The sequence below is a fragment of the Mus pahari genome, chromosome 18 (assembly GCF_900095145.1).
Source record: "Mus pahari chromosome 18, PAHARI_EIJ_v1.1, whole genome shotgun sequence".
Lineage (NCBI taxonomy): Eukaryota > Metazoa > Chordata > Mammalia > Rodentia > Muridae > Mus > Mus pahari.
In genome coordinates this window covers 3,633,643-3,642,881 of record NC_034607.1, presented here as the reverse complement: position 1 = coordinate 3,642,881, position 9,239 = coordinate 3,633,643, and the positions used below count along the sequence as shown (strand labels likewise).

The following is a 9,239-nucleotide window of genomic DNA, read 5'->3' as shown; positions in this document are numbered from 1 at the left end:
GTTGCTGGGATTTGAACTCAGAACCTCTGGAAGAGCAGTCAGTGCTCTTCCCCACTGAGTCATCTCTCCAGCCCCAGCTGCCACTATTTGTTCTTTGCAGTCCTGGCTGGCGTGGGAGATGAACCGTCAGAGCTGTGTGAAGAGGTCAAAGCTGGGACTAACCATTTTCCTCCTTCCACCATTGCTCTGAATTCTGCATCTCTGAGAAATTGTCAGGCTCTGGGGGGATGGGGGGGGAGACCCAACCCTAATCCTGCCATTTTCCAGCTCAAAGCCAAGACCCTTCCTTGTCTTCAGAACAGGCCCAAGCTAGTCAGTCCCAAGACAGTCCAAGCTGTCTTGCTGGCTTTCCTTCCCGGAACACCATCTGCAAATGTTCACCTCACCTAGATCTACTTGAAGTTTGCTCTTCCGTGAGACTTAGCTCAGTCTCCTCCCTCCCGGCTGAGGAGGGAGTTTCTAAGCTCTGGGCGGACTCCCATAGCTCCTTCCAGCTCTATCAACTACACGGAGACCACCTTCTGTGACTACAGAGTCTGTTTGTAGGGGAAGCGGCGCAAGAGAGTACAGTCCTCCCAAAACTCTCAGAGCTCTATCAGAGTCCTGCCTCGTGCAGAGTCTTAATAACTCTCTGTGAAATGGATTAGGAGGCGGGACTCAGAGATCCTCAGTGACACATTAGAAAGCCACAAGGGAAGCCGATGCTAGCAGAGCTACCGCCCACACAAACTCCTGGGCCCCTCATCCTAGTGGGGGTGGGGAGGGGGAACTGGACCGTGGAGACTCAGCCAAGGGAAGGCAGATGGGATGAAAGTCAACATTTCAGTCCTTTAAGAGGGCGGAGCCTGGCTTCAGTTGCCTCCCCCCCAGCCCCATCAGTCAACGTCCTTTGAAAGCTTTGGGGTTCGGAGTTTTCAAACCTCAGACTGGAGAGTGTCCTTTAAAGACGCTTTTGGGCTTCAGGTGCCTCGGTAAGGCATTGCTACTGCTGGGGGAACTCTGTTTTATAATGTAGAGATAGCCAATTTAAAAACTGGACGATTCTCAGGGAACAAAATCAAAGTCCCAGGAAAGGGGATGCATTATTTGGGACTCAGAAGGATGTCCCCAAAGGGCCACCCTCAGTCAGTTCCAAATCCCTCTGCTTCCAACTTTCGTCCACATAGCCCACCTTGTCCTCTGTTAGGCAGGATGAACTCAGTTCTAAGCTCTTGGCGACAGCCAGCGAACGCTGCTTTCGACCGGACCTCCTCCTCAGTGGCTTTTGTCTGGGGTCTCTTTGTCTGGGGTCTCTTTGTTTGGGAGACCCCTTTGGTCCTGTTCCATAGTTCTCAGCCTCCCCTCCCTTTCTTTGGGTTAGCCTGTCCCCTCCCTCTCTGCGGGGGCTGAGAGGCTCAGCGAGGGGAGCAGAGCTGGGTTGCCATGGTCACCTTGAAGCCAGCCGCAGCTGGCCAGGGCAGCTGCTCTTGGGCCCCCGAGGCTGGCGCTTGGACAAAGCCGGGAGGCTTCATCGGCCTCAGACCTGGATCCCCAAAGGCTTGTGCCTAGGGAGACTGAAACTCAGGAAAACCTGGAGGTGAGCGGAAGTTAGATAGAGCTCACCTGGGAGAGCGAGGGGCAGGCCTCGGGGCTGGGCTGTCTTTGTGGGGAGGGACCAGGTAGGCCTGCCTGCCTGGAAGTGTGGTGGGAGGGGAGAAGGATGGAGGCCCTGTGTGGAAACAGGTTGACGGGCGGGGCCTTGGTGGCCTGGAGACAGGTTTAATTCTATCTCTGACCCTTCCATCTGTCTTGAGGTTGTCCTTCCTTCCTAAATCTGCCCACCCAGCTCCCGCGTCTTCTCTCTCTCTCTCTCTCTCTCTCTCTCTCTCTCTCTCTCTCTCTCTCTCTCTCTCTCTCTCTCTCTCTCCTTCCTTCCTTCCTTCCTTCCTTCCTTCCTTCCTTCCTTCCTTCCTTCCTTCCTTCCTCTATGGCTCCATGCCTCAGTCTGTATCTTCCTGCCTCCATATCACTTTCCTTCCAACCTTCTCTCTCCGTTTTTTTGTTTTTTTGTTTGTTTGTTTGTTTGTTTTTTCTATTCCAGTTGCCTTCTCTGCCTTTGCTTCCTTCCATGTTGGATCAGCTCCTCTCCTTCCATCCAATCCTTTCCTCGCCTCCCCAAACTCCTCTCTCCTCCAGAGCCTCTTTATCTCCCACCCTTTCTTTACTTGGCACCATCCCCCTTAACTCTCCTCCCCTCTCTGTCCTCCAGACCTGTGCCCTCTCCCGGGTCCTGTCTCTATGTGACCATCAGCCTCCCTCCCTCCGGGAGACACTTGGTACCCTGATCCTCATTCCTTCCCCAGACTATCACAGCTAATCGGTCTCACTTTTTCTTTCCTTTTCTTTCTTTTATCTGTCCCAGATTTAAGTCATCTCTTCCTTGGCCCTCATACCCCAGGCCTCGTTTTCCTATTTGATCTCAGTGGTTTTAAAGTATGACCTAGGGCCAGGGGTCTTTTCCAGCTCCTTACCCTGCCCCCCACCAGAGGCTTCCCACTCCCCCCAGCTGCTGACCCAACCTGCTCCCCTAGAGGCAGCTGCATCTAGGGGACTGTAGCTAGTGTGTGTTGGGGGTGGTGAGGGTGGACCCAATCTGGTCCACTCTCCTCTCACTGGTTTTGTCTTGCTTCCCTGCAATGGCCGGGTGGTCTGCAGGCCTTGGGCTGAGCTCTTATTTCTCCTACGTGCCTCTTTTCACGTCCCCCTTCCCCCCCCCCAAATTGTTTTTGCCTCTTCTTCCTGGGCTTGCAGAAAAGGGTCCAGCATGGGAGAGTGTGCATGAGGGAAAAGTAGAAAGAACTTCCCAGGTTCTAGGGTACAACAGGGGGTCCCTGGAGAGGAGCAGAGGGCTGGGGAGCCACAGATGGCTGGGTTCTTGGCTCAGCTATGTAGGCCCGGGGATGGCTGGGATTTCCCTCTCTGGCCCCTGGGAATCTGGGCTCCAAGCAGCGCATTCCAGCCGGCTCCAGCTCCTTTGCTGTTGTCACTTGACTCCGCTGGGCCCCAGCCCTGCGTCCCTCCTACTCCTCTGGCCCTGGTCTGGGGCGAGGTGGGCATCACCGACTAGGAATTTTTCCTGGGGAGAGTGAGAAAGGGGCAAAGATTTCAAGACTCTGGCTTCTTCCCCACCTCCCATGGGCCCTTCACTGGGCAGTGTGAGTCAGGGGCGTGAGGAGCTGAAGCTTTGCTAGTCCTGTCCAGGGCTTCCCCAGAGCGGCCCTCCTGGGAGGAGGGGCTGCCGCCAGCGCAGGTGAGGTTACTGGGAAACCTCGGCTCCACCCCCAGCCAGGCTCCACACCCCGCCCAGCCTCTGCAGGACCCAGATTTCCTATCGCTGTCTGCAGAGGGGTAGGTGATTTTGGGGGGGGGGTGTCCCCTAAGGTCTAGGTGAAAAGGGTCGGAGGCAGTTCTCCCAGTGGTTGTGGGAGCCAATGGCAGGTCCTTCGGCAGCTGGGACGTCCCTGGGTTTGTAGACTGGAGACCCAGCCTGCCTTGGCTTCTCCCTAGGGGCAGCTTATCTTCCTGGTAGGTTTTTGTGTACTTGTCTCGGTTTGTTTGGACTTCGTGCCTTTCTTCAGACTCTTTGGAAATGCTTTTGGGTGTGAGTTTTGGGTCAGTTGGGATTTGTTTGCAACCGGGTGGTGAGCCCGGAGACTTTACTGTGACCTGACATTATCCGGGGACTTGACAGGTATTGTGGGGGGTGTTGGAGAGAGGTAGGAATGACAGGTGGTGCTGAATGGGGGACGGAACACCTCCCACACAAGCTCTGTTGTCCTCCCTGCCTCTGTCTCTCCCGTCCATGGCTTAGCTGCTCTCTACGTTCGTTCATTGTCTCCTTGTATCCCTGGGTCTTGCGTTCCTGTGCTTTGGGCAGTGTCTTTATTTTTCAGGGCGCCTATCTATCTTCCTCCTCCACCCCCACCTCGTCTTGGCTCCATTTTGCCCTTCTCCTTGCCAGAAGCCAGACTCTGCGGCTTCCACCAGGGACCGAGCTGACTGGGACTGAGGGAGGCTTGCCTGAGAAAGACTCCAGAGTTAGCCTGGATGGAGCAGGGATCCCAGGGGGACCCGGAGCTTGGGGGTTTGGATCTCAGGGATCCTGAGAAGACAGGAGGGAGCTGCCGAGCTGGGGAGAGGTTCTGGAAGAAGGGAACAGAAAAAAGTTGAGACTAAAAGAGTGTGACCGGCTCTTAGACTCCGGGGCGCGCGGGGAGGGGAAGTAATTTAGGTTGGGATCCGAAGGAGGGGTGTGTGCCAAAGGGTGACAAATGGGATGGAGTGTGAACCAAGAGGGTCTGGCTAGACAGGTGAGCCCGGCTCCCTTCCCCCAGCCGGGCTGCAGCTCTCGCTCCGGTGCTGGGCCTGTGGGAACCCGTTCCTTCCTGCGTGCCCTGGGGCCGCTTCTCCGCGCTTCTTTCCCTCTCTCCAGGAACCGAGCCCAGAAAAAGGGGAGGAGGGAAGGCGCCAACTCTCCCCACCCCCGAGCCACCGCGCGGGGTCCCTGGGGGGCTTAGCGGGCCCCTGCTGGTGCTGCTGTACCCCAGCATCGGGGTGGCGGGGGATGGGCGTGCGGATCACCTGGGGGAGGCTACGCGCTGGGGAGCACTTGCAGGGCGGGCACGGCTCTAAGAGAGGAGCGAGGGGCGGCGCCGGGCGTGGGAGCGCGGGCGCCGGGGCGGGAGTACCGGCGGGGGACGGGCGCGGGGAGGCGGCGCCTGGGCGCGATCCGGCCCCGCGCTGGCTCCTCTCCCCGGAACAGGCCCCCGACAGCTGCTCGCGGGAGCCGCCTCCCGACACCCGAGCCCCGCCGGCGCCTGCGCTCCCCTCCCGCGCCCCGCCGCCGAGGAGGCCCCAAGCCGGGGCCTGACGCCCGGGTTCGCCCCGGAGAGCCATGAGAGGTAGGGACCGAGGCGGGGACCAGCAAGAGGCAAGGGGAGCGGGTTGGGGAACCCTAGTTATGTTTGCTGCCCCGGGATTTTGACTCCCCATCCAAAGCAGAGGGTCCCGACTTTCCGAGAAAGTATTCTGAAAAAAGAGGGATGATCTCTCTTTTCTGGGGTGAGGGGAGAACCTAACCCCAAGAGGACAGGTGCGCGCATATGTAGCCCACTGAGTCATCCTATCGGTGCCCCCCCCCCAACCTCCGGTGCCATGCTTACGGACATGCTCTGTTAAGCTGCCCAGGCCAGAGGGAGCCAGCCTGACGCCCAACCTACCAGACTAGCCACGCTCCGTGGTTGCCGGGCTGTGCCAAGAGACGAGGTCACCGCCCAATGAGCAACGCTCCCAGGCTCCCTTTCTGGCCGGGCACCCCCTCTCCCAGCCACCGCCCGACTGGCCTACAACTGAGTGGCTGCGAAGGATGGAGGTGTGTCCAGACCCGTGTGGCACTCACTGTAGGGATAGGTCACACACAGTAGAATGCTTGAGAACATGGAGAGATGGTCCTTGTTTTTCTTGTTGTTGTTCTTCCCACCCGAGTCCCACCTGTTCCTGCCTGCTCTTGGCTTCCCTCTGACTCAGTCACTCTGGATGTTTGGGGATGGGTGGCTCCGTTCTCTGAGGATCCTGTATCTCAGGGCCTGCGTGTGTCTCACATTGTCTTCTGATTATAGGAGCTTGTGTCTGCCCTTTAGTATTCACTAAATGGTGAGAGCTGACTTTATAGATTACCTCAGGGTTTGTGGCACACACCTGTAATCAGCCTCTGGTGATCAAGAACTGAAGGTCATCCTTTCTTGGCATCATAGTTGAACTTGAGACCTTGTCTCAAAAAACAAAACAAAACAAACAAACAAACAAAAAACCCAACCAACTATCTTGCTGTAGGAGTACATGTCTTTAGTTCCATCACTCGGGTGGCAGAGGCAGGAGGATCTCTTTGAGTTCCAGGCTAGCCAGAGCTACACAGTGAGATGACAAAACCCAAGCAAGTAACCAGTCCTTCTCCCCATCCCAAAGCAACACAAAGCAATCAAACGTACACACAGAAGATGCCAAGATCTGTGTGGAGTGGTGCTCACTTCGGCAGCACATATACTAAAATTGGAACGATACAGAGAAGATTAACATGACCCCTGCACAAGGATGACATGCAAATTCACGAAGCTTTCCATATTTTTTTTTAAATGATGGAAGATGGAATTTAATGTAACACTTGTCTTTAAGGTCCTTTCTTACTTGAGGTCCAGGTAATACTTAATAAAATTAAAAAGACCTTGGGGAAGAGTGCAGGGTCCAGGAACAACAACAAAATCAAATCCTGGAGACTGTAGAGTCTCTTATGTATCATCTTATGTAGTTATCTCCCTGACTTTTTGCAGAAAACGGGGTGGGGTTGGGGCTCAAGGTGCTGAAGTGAGTTGAAACAGCCTTTCCAGGATGTGAATGTCTTGGTGCAAAACTGAACTCCATTCTTTGAATCTAAACAGGATAGTGGCATGCAAGGAAAAAAAAAAAAAAAGGATCTGTTCAGAGTGGATAGGAATTGTGTGAGCTGGTCTTGGTGAGACACAGGCCAGTAGGATGTGCTGAAGAGGCAGGAGGGTCAGGAGCTAAAAGGAAAAGAAATGAAGAAAAGGAACATGTCTGTGAGAGGTGGTAAGGCGCTAGTAGTATATGAGCAGGATACATTTAGTGTTCACAGTGGGTTTAAGTCTCGCTCCACCCCTGTGTGTATGTATGTGTTAGAGCTGGGATTGGGCGATATGTTTAGCAGAGAAGGAAGGGCCCCAGGGCAGAGTGTCCTAACCTTTGGTTTGTAATTGGTTGAAGAAGGGCCAGGTGGGGTGCCATTGAGGTGGTTCTCCTGAGCCTGGCTGACTGATTGTGGGATTCAAGACCTAGGGGACAATGGGAAAGGGTTTGCCCCAGACCTTGTGAGCAAGTCTCTGCAGCTCCTGCACTTGGCCCTGTGCCCCGTTCTCAGCCTGCTCTATTTACCTCAGGCTTTGTGTTCTGCTCCGTCTCCCCCTCCCTCCCTTCCACGCCTCCTGTCCCTGCCTGGCTTTGTATCTCAGCCCCAGGCTCCCCTCAGCACTGTCTGTCTCTGATGACTCATCTGGGATAGGCATGAAGGTTACTCAGGGGAACAAGGGCCCTGCTGTTTCTACTGCGGTTGGGGGTGGAGAGGAGCACCCAGGGATTCCCGGCCAGACTTCCCAGTCCCCTGCACCATGGGGCTGTATCTCCCAGGGACTGGTCCTGTCGCCTCTGGGTTCTAGGCTCTCCTTTGAGAGCCAGGTGCCCTCTGGCAACCCAATCAGCCCCTCAGCTGCCGCTTTGGTGATGGGGGGGGGGTCTCAGCTGCCCCTTACATTCCTGCCCCAGAGCATTGTGGGAGCAGCTGGAGGAGGACAAAGGGCTGGGGGAGTCTACCCCCAACTCCTCCTACCTCCTGGGGTGACCTGGCTCCCCCCTCCCCCTAGTTTAAGCCTGCCCTCATCTCCAAGGCAACTCAGCCTTCTCCCTCAGCTCTTCTGCTACCTTCAGTAAGTTGGAACTTGGGGTAAGGGGATGGGGTGTTAGAGGCAGGGCAAGGAGAGCTGGGCAGACCTGGTGGTGGCAGGGGTGTGAGAGGGGCAGTGTTCCTCAGGATTCCGGGACTTTAGAATTCAGGACAAGCCTCAGGCACAATCAGGTGTCAGGAGAGTCTTTCTATTCCCAGGACAGAGGCCAGCAGACCCCTGCGTTTGTATGGAGACTTCCGCTGGAGTGGTTTGGGGGAGGGTAAACTGCCTGCACCCCAAAAGAAACAGAGAAAGCATCCTAATCTTCAGGGGGACAACTACCTGGGGAGTCTGACCCAGTGGGTCCAGATGGGGTTCCAACTCTCAACCAAGTTCTGAGAAGATGTCCAGCTGGCAGGTCTGGCTACCACAGTGTCCGTATGGAACCACAGAGGACAGAGGTCGGAGACTGATGGAGGCTTGTCCTTAGCTCGAAGGCTTTGAGGTCTGAGGGACTCAGGCTTAGCTGATGCTTAATTCTCTTGTGTTTTCCTCAGCAAACCAACTAAACTTCTCTAGGACACCTTTATGCTTTGGAAACCAGAGTGGGTTTTTGTGTTGGTCTGTGTGTCACGAGGCAGCACATAACTGCATGGGTCTGCCCCGTGAGGTTTATAGAGCTAACGCAGCTAACCCGTCATTCTCTTTTTGTGTGTGCCCTCCTCTCTCTTGCCCTCCCTGCCTGTGTCCGTTGCACAGTCTCCCTGGGCGTGCCCACGAGAGTGTGAGCAGACGTGGGTTTGTTTACCCTTTGCTCTCACGGGGTGGAATAGTTCTCATACTTCTCGGTTTTCTTGTTCAGTAGTGGTATGACCAACACACGCCAAGTCAGATTCAAACGCTCTTTAAAATGTAAAGCAGTTTCTCTTATTTGTATATTTTTGTATTTTATGTTTATGAGTGTTTTGCCTGCATGTGTGTCTGTGTAATGTGTGTGTGTGTGTGTGTGTGTGTGTGCCTGGTACCCATGGAGCTTAGAAGAAGTATTGTATTTCCTAGAACTGGAGTTGTGGGTGGTTGTGAACCACGGAGTGGATGCTAGGAACTGAACCTGGGTCCTCTGTAAGAGCAATTAATGCTCCTAACTGTGAGCCAACTCTCCAGTCCTCATTTTCCTCTTTCTTTACTTCTTTTTCTTGTTTTCTTTTTTTTACTTTTGTTGACTTTGGGCTTCTGGGTACCATTATCCCAGGCTGTCTTCAGCTTTAGAATGGGGCTGTGCTGGCCTTGACCGCTTGATCCTCACCTCTCAAGTGTTAGAAATACTAGTGTATGTCACCTTACCCCACTTTTCTTACAAATTATGCATTATTATTATTGTTATTATTGTTATTATTAATATGTATGAGTGTTTTGGCTTACATGTGTGTCTGTGTCACACAAGCATGCATGGTGCCCTTGAAAGCCAGAAGAGAGAATGGGACCCCCTAGGACCTGAGTTATAGATGATTGTGAACAGCCATGTTAGTGCCGGGAATCTAACTTGAGTCCTCTGGAAGAGCAGTCAGTACTTTTAACTGCTGAGCCAGTGTGTGTGGGGGTGTGTGGATGTGTGTGGATGTGTGTGGGGGTGTGTGGATGTGTGTAGGTGGGTGTGGATGTATGTGGGTGTGTGGATGTGTGTGTGGGGGTGGGGGTGTGTGTGGATGTGTGTGTGTGTGTGTGTGTGTGTGTGTGTGTGTGTGTGTG

The 9,239-nt window shown here is 54.5% G+C and overlaps 1 protein-coding gene and 1 non-coding gene across 11 annotated transcripts in view; both read left to right on the top strand.

Annotated features, from left to right (window-relative positions):
* The first annotated feature begins 915 nt into the window (after positions 1-915).
* Positions 916-9,239, top strand: part of Ddr1 (discoidin domain receptor tyrosine kinase 1) — a 25,282-nt gene continuing 16,958 nt past the window's right edge. For 2 of the 10 annotated variants that reach the window (XM_021217467.2, XM_029531297.1), the window contains exon 1: positions 4,779-4,940. The gene's annotated coding sequence lies outside the window, so the exon portion shown is untranslated. Of the gene's footprint in view, positions 972-1,365; positions 1,577-3,205; positions 3,290-3,334; positions 3,388-3,518; positions 3,565-3,706; positions 3,731-4,778; positions 4,941-7,353; positions 7,533-9,239 lie in introns of those variants that run through there. The other 8 variants (XM_029531292.1, XM_021217469.2, XM_021217471.2 and 5 more) reach the window with 8 other exon arrangements.
* On the top strand, positions 6,058-6,164 carry LOC115062540. Its single transcript, XR_003842482.1, has one exon. It is a non-coding gene; the product is annotated as a U6 spliceosomal RNA (small nuclear RNA).